General features: G+C 40.1%; 1 protein-coding gene and 2 long non-coding RNA genes across 5 annotated transcripts in view; 2 read left to right on the top strand and 1 right to left on the bottom strand.

Annotated features, from left to right (window-relative positions):
* The window catches only part of LOC111262023 (uncharacterized), a 3344-nt gene extending 2775 nt beyond the window's left edge, over window positions 1–569 (top strand). Inside the window, exon 2 of the long non-coding RNA XR_002681333.1 lies at window positions 138–569. This is a non-coding gene — a long non-coding RNA (uncharacterized LOC111262023). The remainder of the gene's footprint in view (window positions 1–137) is intronic.
* The window catches only part of LOC111262020 (galactosylceramide sulfotransferase), a 56138-nt gene extending 45977 nt beyond the window's left edge, over window positions 1–10161 (bottom strand). For both annotated transcript variants that reach the window (XM_022835975.2, XM_086968921.1), the window contains exon 1: window positions 9021–10161. The gene's annotated coding sequence lies outside the window, so the exon portion shown is untranslated. The remainder of the gene's footprint in view (window positions 1–9020) is intronic.
* Window positions 10162–10338: 177 nt separating this feature from the next.
* On the top strand, window positions 10339–12197 carry LOC111261978 (uncharacterized). 2 transcript variants are annotated; one of them, XR_015311767.1, is made up of 3 exons: window positions 10339–10510; window positions 10836–10931; window positions 11789–12197. It is a non-coding gene; the product is annotated as an uncharacterized LOC111261978 (long non-coding RNA). The 2 variants fall into 2 exon arrangements; XR_002681307.2 differs by having other exon boundaries at window positions 10836–10953.
* Window positions 12198–13125: the final 928 nt, after the last annotated feature.

Below are 13125 nucleotides of genomic sequence, written 5' to 3'. Positions count from 1 at the left end.
TATAAGACGGTACATAAAAATAGGGCGGAGTTGATCAGGCACTACAGCATGGAAAAAGAGTGGAAAGCTAGCCATCTAACGCGAGTCGACGAGTTACCATTTGCTCGAGCAGTTATTAAATCTCTATTTCTTTTTAGTAATGAGGATTCCAGCGATCAGCAACCGCAGGAAAGAGATAACGGAAAAAATGTTACGCGAAGTAAACGGCCAGATGGGTGAGGACAGACAGCTATGCATCGGAACGGTGCATGAACGCGCTTATGGAACTACGTAGGTTCAACGATAGAGAAGTCACGAAAGAACAGCAGTAACAGATCGCAACTATACAAGTTAAAAACTTGCGCCGAGACCAGCAAGTTTTTATGCTCACAGCGACGATAAGGGAAGACCAGGACATATATATGTATATATTGGTCGATATTTTATTATGCATAAGTATGTTCTATATGTAAGAAAGTTGACTATCAATGATAGTTTTTTGGTCCCTACGAGTCGTTGGTAAATTTTAAAATGATGTTGTTGGAGAGGAAGTTAGCTAATAAAACTAACTTTAATTAACAAATTTCAAAGTGCATGTCGTACCATGTAGCAGGCTGTAACCATAAAGAGCTGTCATGAACAATGCCTGTTATAATGCTTTGCTTTAGAGTGCAGAAAATGGTAAGTGAACACATCCAGATAACTATAGATGGTAGTGTATTTGTTTTGAAGGAGGCGCGGATACGAAACAACGGTATAAATTCTCAACGTCTTGTAAGAAGCCGTGAGCAACACAGTTACGCGCACGAACAACAACAGTAAACAATGAAACGGTTTAATGCCTTTGTCAAGCATTCCGAAACAGAGCACAAGATTGTTCAACTTACGTGTATCATAATATAAATTCGAAAAGGACGTCACGTTGCGGAAAAATATTTAAGTTAAGGATGCCACTGCTACTGATGCTGCTGCATTTAGTAATGATTGGTGGCAAATTACCCCTGCCACTCGAGTAGACTTCCATAGAGCCCTATCTTTACTGAGCAAAGCTCGAGTAGATATCGGAGAACATCCATCGATATAAAACCCGATGTAAGCGAGCACGCGACAACAAATTGTTCCCCTCCGCCAGAAATGACAAGGTACTATACGAACCCAGAATCAATGTGGCTACCTCGCAACTTTGTCCTGTTTCCACTGTTTGTTTACGTCGAAGCGTAGTCATCTTACAAACTCATGCCTAACATTTTAATTTGTGATTGGAAAATAAATGAGACTAACACAATTATGTGAAGGTCAAACAAAAGCTAGGCCAAGGGTGCAAAGGCTTTAATTACATGAGTAATTAACAGAAGTCAACTTTCATAAAGGACCTCCAAACTGTAAGATTACGGATCCTATCGATTCTACCACACCAATCCAATCTTTTATGGATCACATCAAAACACAGCAGATTATTTGGCTATTGATTGGCATCTACAAAACGACTTCCATAAACCCATATTACGTATTGCTATCTTGGAAAAATAGGAAATGCACTGTTGTACCTTTCGCGACGTTCATCATTCATAACGGGTTATGTGTTACGCATAATAGCCAGCACTAGTACTTTTGACAATTAACGTACGCAGAAATACTCCGTGCTAAAGTTCGCCCCAACGCATGCACGCCGTGCAGCCGTACTATGTGTACCTTTATACTAGAATTAACATGAAATTAAAGCCTTGTACCTTAATCATTGTACACTGTTTGCAGATTTCCATAGGACTCCAGATTTACAGAGCTCCTAGAATGAATAGGGTTCAAAACTTAGGACGAATTGTATTACAGAGTGAGATATGAGATCCTATTCATTTTAAAAGCGGACTTTACCAATTTAACAGGCTGGACAATACTCTGACGTGATGTTTCCAACAAACGCAATAGACAATGGTCATAATATGTATATAGTCGATATTGTGTGTATATGTGTGACCTACACCTGAATTTATTATCGCTTGCATTACAACACGATTTTTTTTATCACTATAGTTGTTATTCACCATGACCAGTTCGATCGTTTTTATATGATATGCTTACTCCATCTCCTTTCTATACTTCTATATACATATATGTGAACAAAGTTCAGATTATTATAATAGATAAAAATGAAACCGTTTCGGAGTATTAAGACGTATGTACGCACGCAAGCATAAGTTCGCGCTTAAGTCATGTCTAAAACTACTGTTTCTTTTCGACTAAACGTTTAACAGATACACACGCGCACCAGGTTGTCCTTTTTTCAGGCCACCCACGAATATCGAGATGGCGCTGATCTTACTTGGTCCGCAGGTTGAACCGAAAGCCTTCTTCTGTTCGTTTTTTGTTATTCTCTACTGTCTGGAAATGGTTCCAACAGAGTTGTCCGGGCGCCTTGACGATTGGCCCTAGCCTTATATGGTTTCCTGCAGGCAAGATTTGTCTTTCCTTTTTCTCCATTGTCCTGGAGTCCTGTATGAGCTATGCTAGCCTCTGCGGATTCTCGAGAAAACTTCGTACACACTATGCCGTATGCATTGGCGCTACTAGTAGTACACACTCCAAAGGTCCCACTTAAATCTCTAGTTGTAATCATAGTTTTCCGTTTTTTAGTTGAACGCTTCGATTTGAATGGCTATGCAAAGATGAATGCAATCAACAATCACACTCTTTCTAAATTACCTTAACTGATCAATTGGCAGTTATTAAATATGTTTACCAAAGATTAAGTTAAGTTGTACATAACAAGTACAATTTCCATGAGACTACTGCTATTGCCGTCATATCTTAGAAAACCAGTTAACGGGTCATACGAATCACCATGGCAAGTAACGCAATGAAGGTGTGTAATGTTTTGAACTCCAAATATATGCTTGAAGATCATCAAATACCGGATTTCTCGTTCGTTTCGCTAGTAATTTACTAATCCATTCTCAAGTATATTCATCTACTATAGCCTATTTCATTGGCGAATGAAGTGTCAGGAAAAATGAAGAATCTAACAAAGACGATACACACTACGTCAGAATACGTATCATTTTTATGAAATTATCGGAATGAACAACACCAACGCAACGTCAATGTGCGCGAATCGAGCCAGTTGGCAAAACGATTCGTGAAGGATGCTCAATATTCGCGCGTCCCTGACAGTTGCTAGGCCTCCAGAGGAACCTCATTACATCCCCCTGTCTGTTAGCATTCTTTTATTATTGCAACGGCATCCCACAATTCACGCTACCCCTCTCTCTAAAGCAACTAATATAAAATCGACCAGTGTCCCCTAAAAAGTGCTGCTGAATAATACTCATTCCGTTTGTACGTTTGCGTATGCGTACGAGCGCCGGTATATATTTGGTACTGTATCTCTTGTGTACTTGGCCTTCTGCCATTTCATTATCATCATTAGCCCTCAGCTATCAGGACCCGAGGTTTGACTAGCCGTTTGGTTTCCCGAATTGCTTTGTTGGTAGATAGAGTCCCCTGTTCGAATCAATCAATACAATCTTCCGAGGAGGAAACGACGACAGAACGAGGAACGCGAGCGCTTATGTAGAAAAGAGAGAAACCGATGGCAATGAATAGTGTGACGCACAGATGCACGCTTATATAGAGCGTAACACAAGCATTGGACTATCAGAGATACGGAGAAACCAACGTGGAAAGAAATCATTAAGCATTTAACCATTTGTTACCGTTTCCGGCGTTTAGGTACACCGCTCGGTGGCTGTGTTATGACGACATGTGAGGGTACCCGCCGTTAGGATCCGCTGACATCAACTGGCTCCATAGCAAACTGAGAGGTTTACGAAATGGACCTTTAAAAATTTTGCAAGTTAGCTCAATTTTAAGGTTTTTATCTGGCATAAATCAACAACAGTATATTTGAACGTAGCTTCAATTAAGTCAAAACATCAACAGAATGCATACCACTTTGAATAAATATGTCCTTTTGAGGCGCAAAGCAGCTCTAACCAATTATACGTTTGCAAATTTCACATTTTAAAGGAACTACTGACACTGTATAACTTTATATAATAATTTACGTTAGCACAAGGAATAGTTTCGTTTGAACCGCGTTACAGACATTATTAGGCGACAACAGTGTAATCTATAGCTATCGTATGTTATATTGAGGTGTGTTTACTATCAACAAAAATATAAGTCATAGCTTATAGCTAGCCTATAGTACGTAAATGACCTGCCGCCTATCCTGAAACTAAACAACACCTAATTCATATTATATTCGGAATAATTCTCGTGGCGCATCCCTATGCATCTGCGAAATTATTAGCTGGCATTAAATTGAATTATTGAAAGTTGAAATTTTGATTTAATTGAGTTTCCGAACTTTATTCCCCACAAATTCCTATTTGCATTTGTTGCCCTGCAAAAATTTAACAGTTGCAAAATTTAATTCAGGCTTCGCTTGGCGACACGGCCTTGAAGGCACAGACAGAGTCTTGAATTCACGTCAACTTTTTTCTTATACATAACAGTGTCGGATATCGGAGATCGCCGCACCTCGGCCCATGCAATCACTGGCAATGAAAAGCATCAACTGCAAGTTTTCTTGAACCAAGCCTACTTATCAAAGATAATAAAAATCCAGCTTGTCGATATAAAAATTGTCCGTATACATATATTAATTAATTAATAAATCATCTCTGTAACGTAATCATAGGAAATTACCTTCCAGCGCACCACTAGCAGAAGTTTGGAGATCAAAGGTTGCACGAGGGATAACGAATTAGCTCTGGTGTAAGTATATAGAGCTGACAAATAACCGTTAACTAAGCCTCTGTTGTTGAGAAATAAGTTTGTTCTTAATAATAGTTACCTTCCTCAACGGCTGGCCCTTAACGGAGGGACTGAAGCATAACTCTAACTATAAAGACATCAACCTTTTTTTGAAAATCTCGATCTCACCAAGCTCTTTTACAGGGTCATTAGACTTGGTCAACATCCGAGTACTATCTCATTTTGGGCTAATATCGTTTAGGTCGAGCAATTTTACAAGAGCTTTAGCATCGACAAGATAAAGGCGTTGTAGTGCTATGCATGTATATTTGGTCAATTCACTGAAGGGTTAGATGGAACTGAATCCTTACTGAAGACTTTCGCCGTTCTATGGTACGTCCAATGGTAAAATTTCCGACTGTGCTATTGTTTTACGATCCATATTTAAAGAAAAAACAGTCCTTGGCCTCCTACAAGTTTAGCCCTTAAGTTTGTGGCTTTTATGAAAATATATTAACTACATCTATTTAGGTAGAAAGCGTTAAATTATACGATTGCTATGAGTTTTTTAACTCTCATTCCGATAGTTACCGATTGCCCCTAGCGTACGATTTTTTTCTAGCTTTCAATTTGAAAATTCGATTTAAGCGCTGTTATTTCTTTAGATGCAAAACTTTAATCTCAATTTTTCGTTATGCCCGGTTGTATTCTGTTGTAAGCAATGCCAGGCTCGGCACGCCTATGGAAAAGTTTGCCCTATCTTTATTCCGTTTTGTCTTTGCCCGTGTGGCGAGAGCTGATGTACCAGTATGTGGCCGTCAATTGTATATTCGTTTAGTCAGTAGTTCAGCCTATAATTATTTGCGACATGCTTTCACGCCAGTAATAGCTAGTCGGATCTTTAACTACTACATATTGAATAAACACTGTTTTTTGTATGCTGTGGGGGCCATGGAAGGAAACCACGCAGACTTATAATTATGTTAAGTTCAACTTTTAGTTGAAGTTTAGCAGTATAATGTTTTACTAGCGTAAACATAACTTAGTTTTCTAATCAGGCTTAATTATGCCCCACGTCTTACAAGGAATTTCGGGTGACCGGTACGAAGTAGTCTTAGCCCTTGCAAAGGAACGTGCAGATTCTTCAACGAGGCTAAAAGGATTTCATATTAAAAACGTGCGTGGTTGGAGCCAATGTACGTTACAATTTTATTACATTATGAAACTCGCAATCGTAGCTCTATTAGCCGAGTTTTTTTCTAGAGTTTCTGAAGCAATGTTTTAGATAAGCTTAAACGAAATATCAAAGGAAATCGAATGAAATTAGATTTTAGTCCATATTACGTAAGCTAGTATCTACAAATAGCCCTAAGGGACGTACAAAATAAGATGGGTTAACTTGGCGTGATATCTATATATGTATGTAGAAACGACCTAAGCTTAACGTTTTTAACTAAACTTGTCAACTTCCAAGCAGACGCAGTCCAGGCTACGTACAAATAAACGCAATTTTTTTAAATGTAATCTTTTTTTTCTTTTTGTAAAAGCAGGGCCAATATTATTAAAGGTCTGTCTATTGTTGCCACAACATCATGGACGCTCATGTAGATGTAAGTTGGCATCGCGGATTATTCAAATCTCTGATAAGTCCCTAGTTCAAATGCTTTAAATCATTTCATTGTTGAACTGGCTGCCCATTGCATGAGCTTCATTGCAAGAACAACTATAAGTAAACAAGCTTTTCCCTCAACACGGCCATGCAATCAATTAGTGATTCTAAGTAATAATTTATGACCTCTATAAATCGCTAGACTAAAAGCTTTACCGCAAATCTTCTAGCAACTTCAAAACTTAGTCAGCCTTCTATCAACCGAGTCAAGCCATGTTATGCCCGTTTTCTACTACACGTAGAGCACCCAAAAAATGGTAAAGAAATAAATAAAGTAAATAGAAATGTGTATCCCGCATAAACAGTCCTGCCACTTAGTTCAAGTGGCGTTCACTTGTCTATACGGCTACAGAGATTGAAAATGGATGACCGATGATATCACAACTGTATGCTTAAGAACAATTCAATATCAGCTGATTGTATTCCAAAATCAGTCTTCTTGGGCGGACCGCAACCGAGTCTTTTAACGTAAAAACTGTTCTCAGTTGTTTCTCAGTAATTTTTCCTTGCCAAACACATCTGTCTTTCAGAATGCTACCAATAAGCAGCACTATTCATCTTTCTATTCCGCTAACCCCCCCTTCAAGATGAACCATCGGATTTAAAAGTCGCGATACAATTATTAAGGGAATTCATTCTCAACTTATTTTTCGAGGCCACAGATTAGTCTGTAGAAGTTAATGGCATAGCCCGGCCCAGTGTTAGTTTGAGAAGTAGCAAGCCCGGTTGATTTTGGTCTATAACTGGCAGACTTAGCAGTTAGGTTAGCATGACTACTTAGTAAGATTTGTATGTGAATCCGCATGTTATATAGTTTTATACGAAAATCGCTAGGATAAGCATCCACAAGAATAAAAGTAATGGTCTGAAGCGCTAACACCAAAAAAAAACTGACCCTTTATGGATGGGTCAGATCCGCCACGTGGAGTTCTCCTATTTCACTCTTATACTTGTACAAACGACGGACAAGCACTTCCGATCGAAGCTAAATTGACGTTTTTGCCCACGCTCGATATATTACTAAGTTGTACTTAATGAACTTATACTTAGTTGATGCTTCTAGAGGAGTAGGTGGAGAGTATACGACATCTGAATAGGACTACTGCAGTTGGGGTACGTAATATTTTGAAAAAGTTGCTCCACAAATTTTCATTGTAAACCTCTGACAGAGTAACTCAGCAGTAGCTTAATCAGCGAAGGAGATGTTAAGTTCCACTAGTTCGACTTATCATTCACCACAAGGGCGATTGGTTCACGTCAATTTTACTTTGAAAAACTTAATATTTACCTTCTTCGCTTTAAAGTTTTAAAGTGTCGCGTCAGGCACTCGTAATGTGCATTTCGCTTGTGCCACTCTCATCCAGAATAGCAATAATGCATTGATTTCTAAGAGTTATAGTACCAACAATGAAGCGAAAAAATAAACTAGATGTTTCGGACACTCGCCAATATACTCGTACCGTACACAGAGTTGGTTAAAAATGTATGTAACTGTTCCACACTATTTGATTTACTTGAGCTTGGTAGAATGGCGACGTAAAAATCCTTCGCTCTGGACAACTCGTAAGAAGATACTGAAGACCGCTTGTCTGTATACTGGTAGTGATCTTGGCTATTACGATTTTAAAAAAAACATAAACAAATCTGATAGACATTAACTGTTGTCTTTGATATTAGTGAGTGTATATCTAACAAGGAGATACTGACTATGCCAAAGCTGTCACATTAACAGGAAATACTTCTTAATGTTGTTAATTATTCATCATTCAGCCAAACCATCCATAGATAACCGCTACAATTTATACCTTTATTAAGTTCGACTGTTCCTTGCACGGCCTGCATAACTGTACAATAATATGGGTATACGAGAATGAAGTCTTATAAGGCTAATGTGCTTATCTCTCTATGTACACTTCATATTTGCATATTTTCAAGCGTCTAATTTATTTGTTGTCGACAGCCCGAATCGTGGGGGTTCTATGAGTCTGTTGAGGAAGTCTGTTTAGTTAGCGCCAAAGATAGTTCTCGTTAGCCGTTCGAAATACATTTTGGTTAACTAACAAGTTCAAACATTAAGGCCATATGTATTCCTTACCGTTGTAATTGCAATCACTTATCAAGCATTTCTAGGGCAAATAGGAAATTCATCTATAGTACTCAGAGAATGTGCGGTCCGCCCACTGGTCATTAAGGAGGATGCAGAGCTGATACAGAAGCACCGATGATGGCGAGCGTAAAGCCGTGTACTGCGTGTATACGCGTGCCTATGGCCGGGATCGAAAGCTTCTGCGAGGCACACAAATAGACTAACTAAGAGTTGGCCCTCCTCATATTGACTGGCCTTCCTTAAACCGGGTTTTATTACCCGAGCTTCCGTCACAGTGGATCCGTTAAGCGAGGCACAGTCTTCACACAAGAATTATCGAGGGACACGTTGTCCTCCTCCATCCAGAAAAGATGAAATCCATAGGAAAATAATGATAATAATATCTAGAATTGTCTATTTGGTCGTCACCCCGATTTGCTTAGTCGCGCATTTTCATTTTTTCATTATTGAAGTATATTTCAACCAGCAAATACTATCTGGAGATGGATCTGAGGAGAAAAGATAACTTACATGCCGCACTGTATCAGCTATCACTGATAATTACGATGAAACAGGATGGTAATGACGTTGGCAGACGAAAGTCCGGCGGTATTTATAGTTCTGTACAACTCAGTAGATTTATTATAAAGCCGGATACCGGCTCCTTATGTATACACAATTGTAGTTATTTGACACTTTGGAAACACTGTGCAATGAAAGGCGCTAGAAGCGACGTGTAAGGCGTTGCCGAATTACGAATATACCGGTTGGGAAATGAAGTGATTGCAGTCGTACCGTCCTCAATTTGTATTTGCCACTATTGCATTAAGAGATCCAGGAATGGTGAACTAGGTGATGATCAGACGGAACCGACGTAAGGCGAGCAGCAGCAGTAGCAGTGCGAGGAATTACAAAAAAGTGCCAATGTTCCTTTGCCTGTTTTTTGTCTATTTTTCCTTTTTCCATTCTTCTATTCCAAAAAGGACACAGCCACTCTGCTTACTTCATGCTGACAGATTCACTCACTCGCACTCCCTCACACTCGCCTCAGTTTCAACTCGTCGCTATTTCCATTTCTGCTTGCTACCCCCGTGCTGGCTCGCCTGTCTGCCTATCGAGGTACTATAGGAGAAGTATTCGAGCAACAGCGACTTGGTTCCGACAGCGTTGCCTTGAATTTTAGCTTCTTTACTTAGCGACTATGACATCTGTTGCCGCCGCCAGCTTCAGTGTGTGCTCAGGCCATACGAGCTGAAACCCCGTGTCCGCCGGTCCGAAAACCGTACATCCAGTTCGGCTGCCGTAGGCTGAGAGCCCGAGCAGCAGTCAGTCGGCCTGTGCCGCCTGCCCAGCTACCAACTACCTTTATGAAAAGGAAGGTTTGCTCTCGCCCGATCGCCTGGCTATTTTGCCGGTCGTTTCCCTACTAATCAAGTCTATACTGACGGCAGTTGTAATAGCGGCACTCCTGTCCCACACTCCTTTCATGGAGTGTCCTCTCGCGGTCGTCGCTAGTAGACGACGATCCTCTTGGAGCCCGTATCGGACGCGTAGCTCTTGAAGCGCATAACGACGACGACGACCATCACAATCACTACCAATCTGTGCTACAGTAGCAGCAGCGGAACTAGCAGCCGCTAGAGCGCACTCCCTCCTCTCTAATCTTGGTGAGAGAGGAGCCGAGCAAACAATACAGTCAGTCTGCAAGCAAGCTCTTGGCCTCGTCGTCATCGCCGTGCGCTCGCGCACTGAAGCACTGGGAGAGGGGCCCGGCAGGGAAAGGGACAACCGAGGATGGCTCACACTCATCCTTTCCCCATATCACACTCTATCGACTGAATCAAATGAATATCATGCAACGTTTGAAACGAACGTAGCTACGAAAACTATACCCTACTCTATTTGCATCTTGAACAAATTATCGATTCATATAGAGAAGATAGCACTATACCAGTTGACAAATTCAGTTCTTTGCGTTTAGAGCCGTTGTTGGCCGATGCGTTGTGCGCGACTTTGTCATGGTAAGGGAAATTTAACTGACTTGCTTAACTCAACATATATAATATAGAAGCTGATACGATACGATCGTCTATTTCCGACGTACCAGCTCGACCCAACTGTTTGCGCTAAGTCAAAGTTGCCGATGCGGAGAAACGGTTATTTGCAAGAATCACGGAAAACACCGTCGCCAACTTGAATTGGAGAATTGGGCTCACCAAATGTGTTTCTTTGCTTTCTGAAACTTTTTTGCGCCATCTTGTGCGCGCGACCGAGTGTGCATTTAGTGTGCGAAGTTCACACCTAAATGCTAAATGAGAACCTAACAGCTTCATTTTTCAACTATAGCAACCGTTCATACTCTGGCACGATACTACCCCGCACGCCCTACACGAAGATCTTGACGTTCGGTCTTATACGGTTCAATCGATCGACGAGTTCAAGGTAACAAAGCGCGCGAACTCAGGTACGTTTGCTGCATAGACCGCAAGGCAGCTGCAACGTTATTGCAATATCATAACGTGAGCCATGTTCTCATGCGAGGTGCACTCCTATCTGAGTGAAGTTGTGAGCAAAGCAGGCTGCCGATGACGGACATACCGAAACTCTAATGCCATTGACGATTAATCGCTTTATAAAGCTAAAAGTCCTGTGCGAACTCTGGGCAGGCCATATTATTGGACTTATGTTTTTTGTTTAACTTCTAGTACTTCTCATTGCAGAGATACGTTAAAAGAATGTCTGTGGCCAAAACTGGTTGAGTTTGACTCAGACAATATGTAATTTCAATAAGAAAGCATCGGCTGCAATTGTGACTAGGAATGCTGACTTTACTTCATGAAAAGCTTAGCGTTTAATAGACAAATTTACAAATAGTGCACCAAATGATGTCTCATTTCCTGTAAGGATTTTTAAAAAAACAAAGTCAACGGACTAAGTCTTGGAAACGGAAAAGCTAAAAGAGCGTATCTGATAAGATATTTTGACAATTACGCGTCATCTACATAAATACGTTATTAGAAGTTATAAAGAGGTACACGGGTAACCATTTGAAATAAATGGTAATTTCTTATATTTCACGCTAGTATATTGAATAAATGTATCGAATAGGCAATAATTGAGGAGTATTGGTTACAAAGGTACAATATCGAATTGAATTTTTAGATTTGTAAGTGGAGTACATTTTATTCAGTAAGAAGTGTACTGCTTACATATGCCGAATTTAACCAAATAGGACGTTGGCCCCATTTTTTTTGCATGCGATTGTTCATAATTAATTTCCGATTCTGCTTTTCTTCCAGGAAGGAGTCCATACCGGTGTTATGATAATATTTCCAGTATCTCAATCCACCGACGCTATTGGAGTCGCGGCATGAATCAAGATTACAAAATGTTGGACAACCGGCGGCATCACAGCTTGACACAAGCAAACCAGGAGTTTGCATGACTTATTTCAGATTCTTTTTGGAGAACCTGTCTGTAGCATAGGTTCTCCTCTATTTTGAAAGTCCGGAGTAGGTTTTTCAGATAGGTTAGCTTTAAAAAATTAGTGCAAATTAATCGTGTATTTTCGATAGGAGATGTCAGGGCTAAAATCAGGTTTAAATTCGTGCCGTACTTTTAGCAAAATATGCTATAGTATGCACCAATCAATTCTGCGTATTTTATTCAGGATTAAGCAAATTTCGTTGTAATAAAATTCCTTTGAGAGGAGGTCGCTTTTTTTGTAGGAAGTGTGTTTAGAAATACGACAAAATATAGCACCGTCACATGGCAGATTCCCCAAATGTGAACCAGTTAAGTCAGAGTGGTTATCCTTATCCTATCGATGCACAACAAATTTTGTTACAAGTAAACCAGATATGCGAAAGTTACGTAAATTTTGAAATATCCTAGAAAATACATTATTGATTTGGGTTTAGTTAATGTCTAGGCATGTAATGGGCCTGTCTAACTATGATAGCTTCCGACGTGCACGTTAGTGTCTCAAAGAGAGCGCAAGGAACCTGTGTGTCCAAATGGTTAAAGGAGAAAGCCTGAACTAGGAAGTATAACTGTATGTAGGAAGTATAAGCTGATCAGTCTGGTTGGTTTAAAACAAGTCAACCTACGAAACCTCTATATTTCGAATTTATCATTTTGCCTCTCATCACCATCAGATAGGCAGATCCCTGCATGAAACGAAATCTAGCTATACCCGGATTCGCATCTAGACCACAATGTGTCCCTAAGATTAGCAGGCCTACATAACCTAAGCCGAAGCTAGCCTTTTCAGGATGACTCGACTACAGAGAACTCGTCAAAGGCTTGCAGCAGTCACAAAATTATGTTGTTAAACAATGCATATTGTTATTATGGCTAGGTGCCAGAAGACAAAGTATGCAAGAAAAAGCGGCGTTTGATGTTCCTACTGGAATCTGTTTCGCAGAAGCTAGAAAAAATGCATAAAGCTAACATTTCAATTTACGCAGCTGCAAAGCTTCAAATGTAGTGAGGTTTAGGAAACTAGGAGTCAATGTTCGAAACGCTTGTGCAGGACATTAATTTTATAGTTAGCATAAAAAAACTATGAGTGCTTACCTGCAAGTGGCTTGGTGACATCATCCTTTGTCATCCAGTTCTCGGAGCTCGTTTCCAC

The sequence above is a fragment of the Varroa jacobsoni genome, unplaced genomic scaffold, assembly GCF_002532875.2.
Source record: "Varroa jacobsoni isolate VJ856 unplaced genomic scaffold, vjacob_1.0 scaffold_621, whole genome shotgun sequence".
Taxonomy (NCBI): Eukaryota; Metazoa; Arthropoda; class Arachnida; order Mesostigmata; family Varroidae; genus Varroa; species Varroa jacobsoni.
This window is presented reverse-complemented; position numbering and strand designations above follow the sequence as displayed.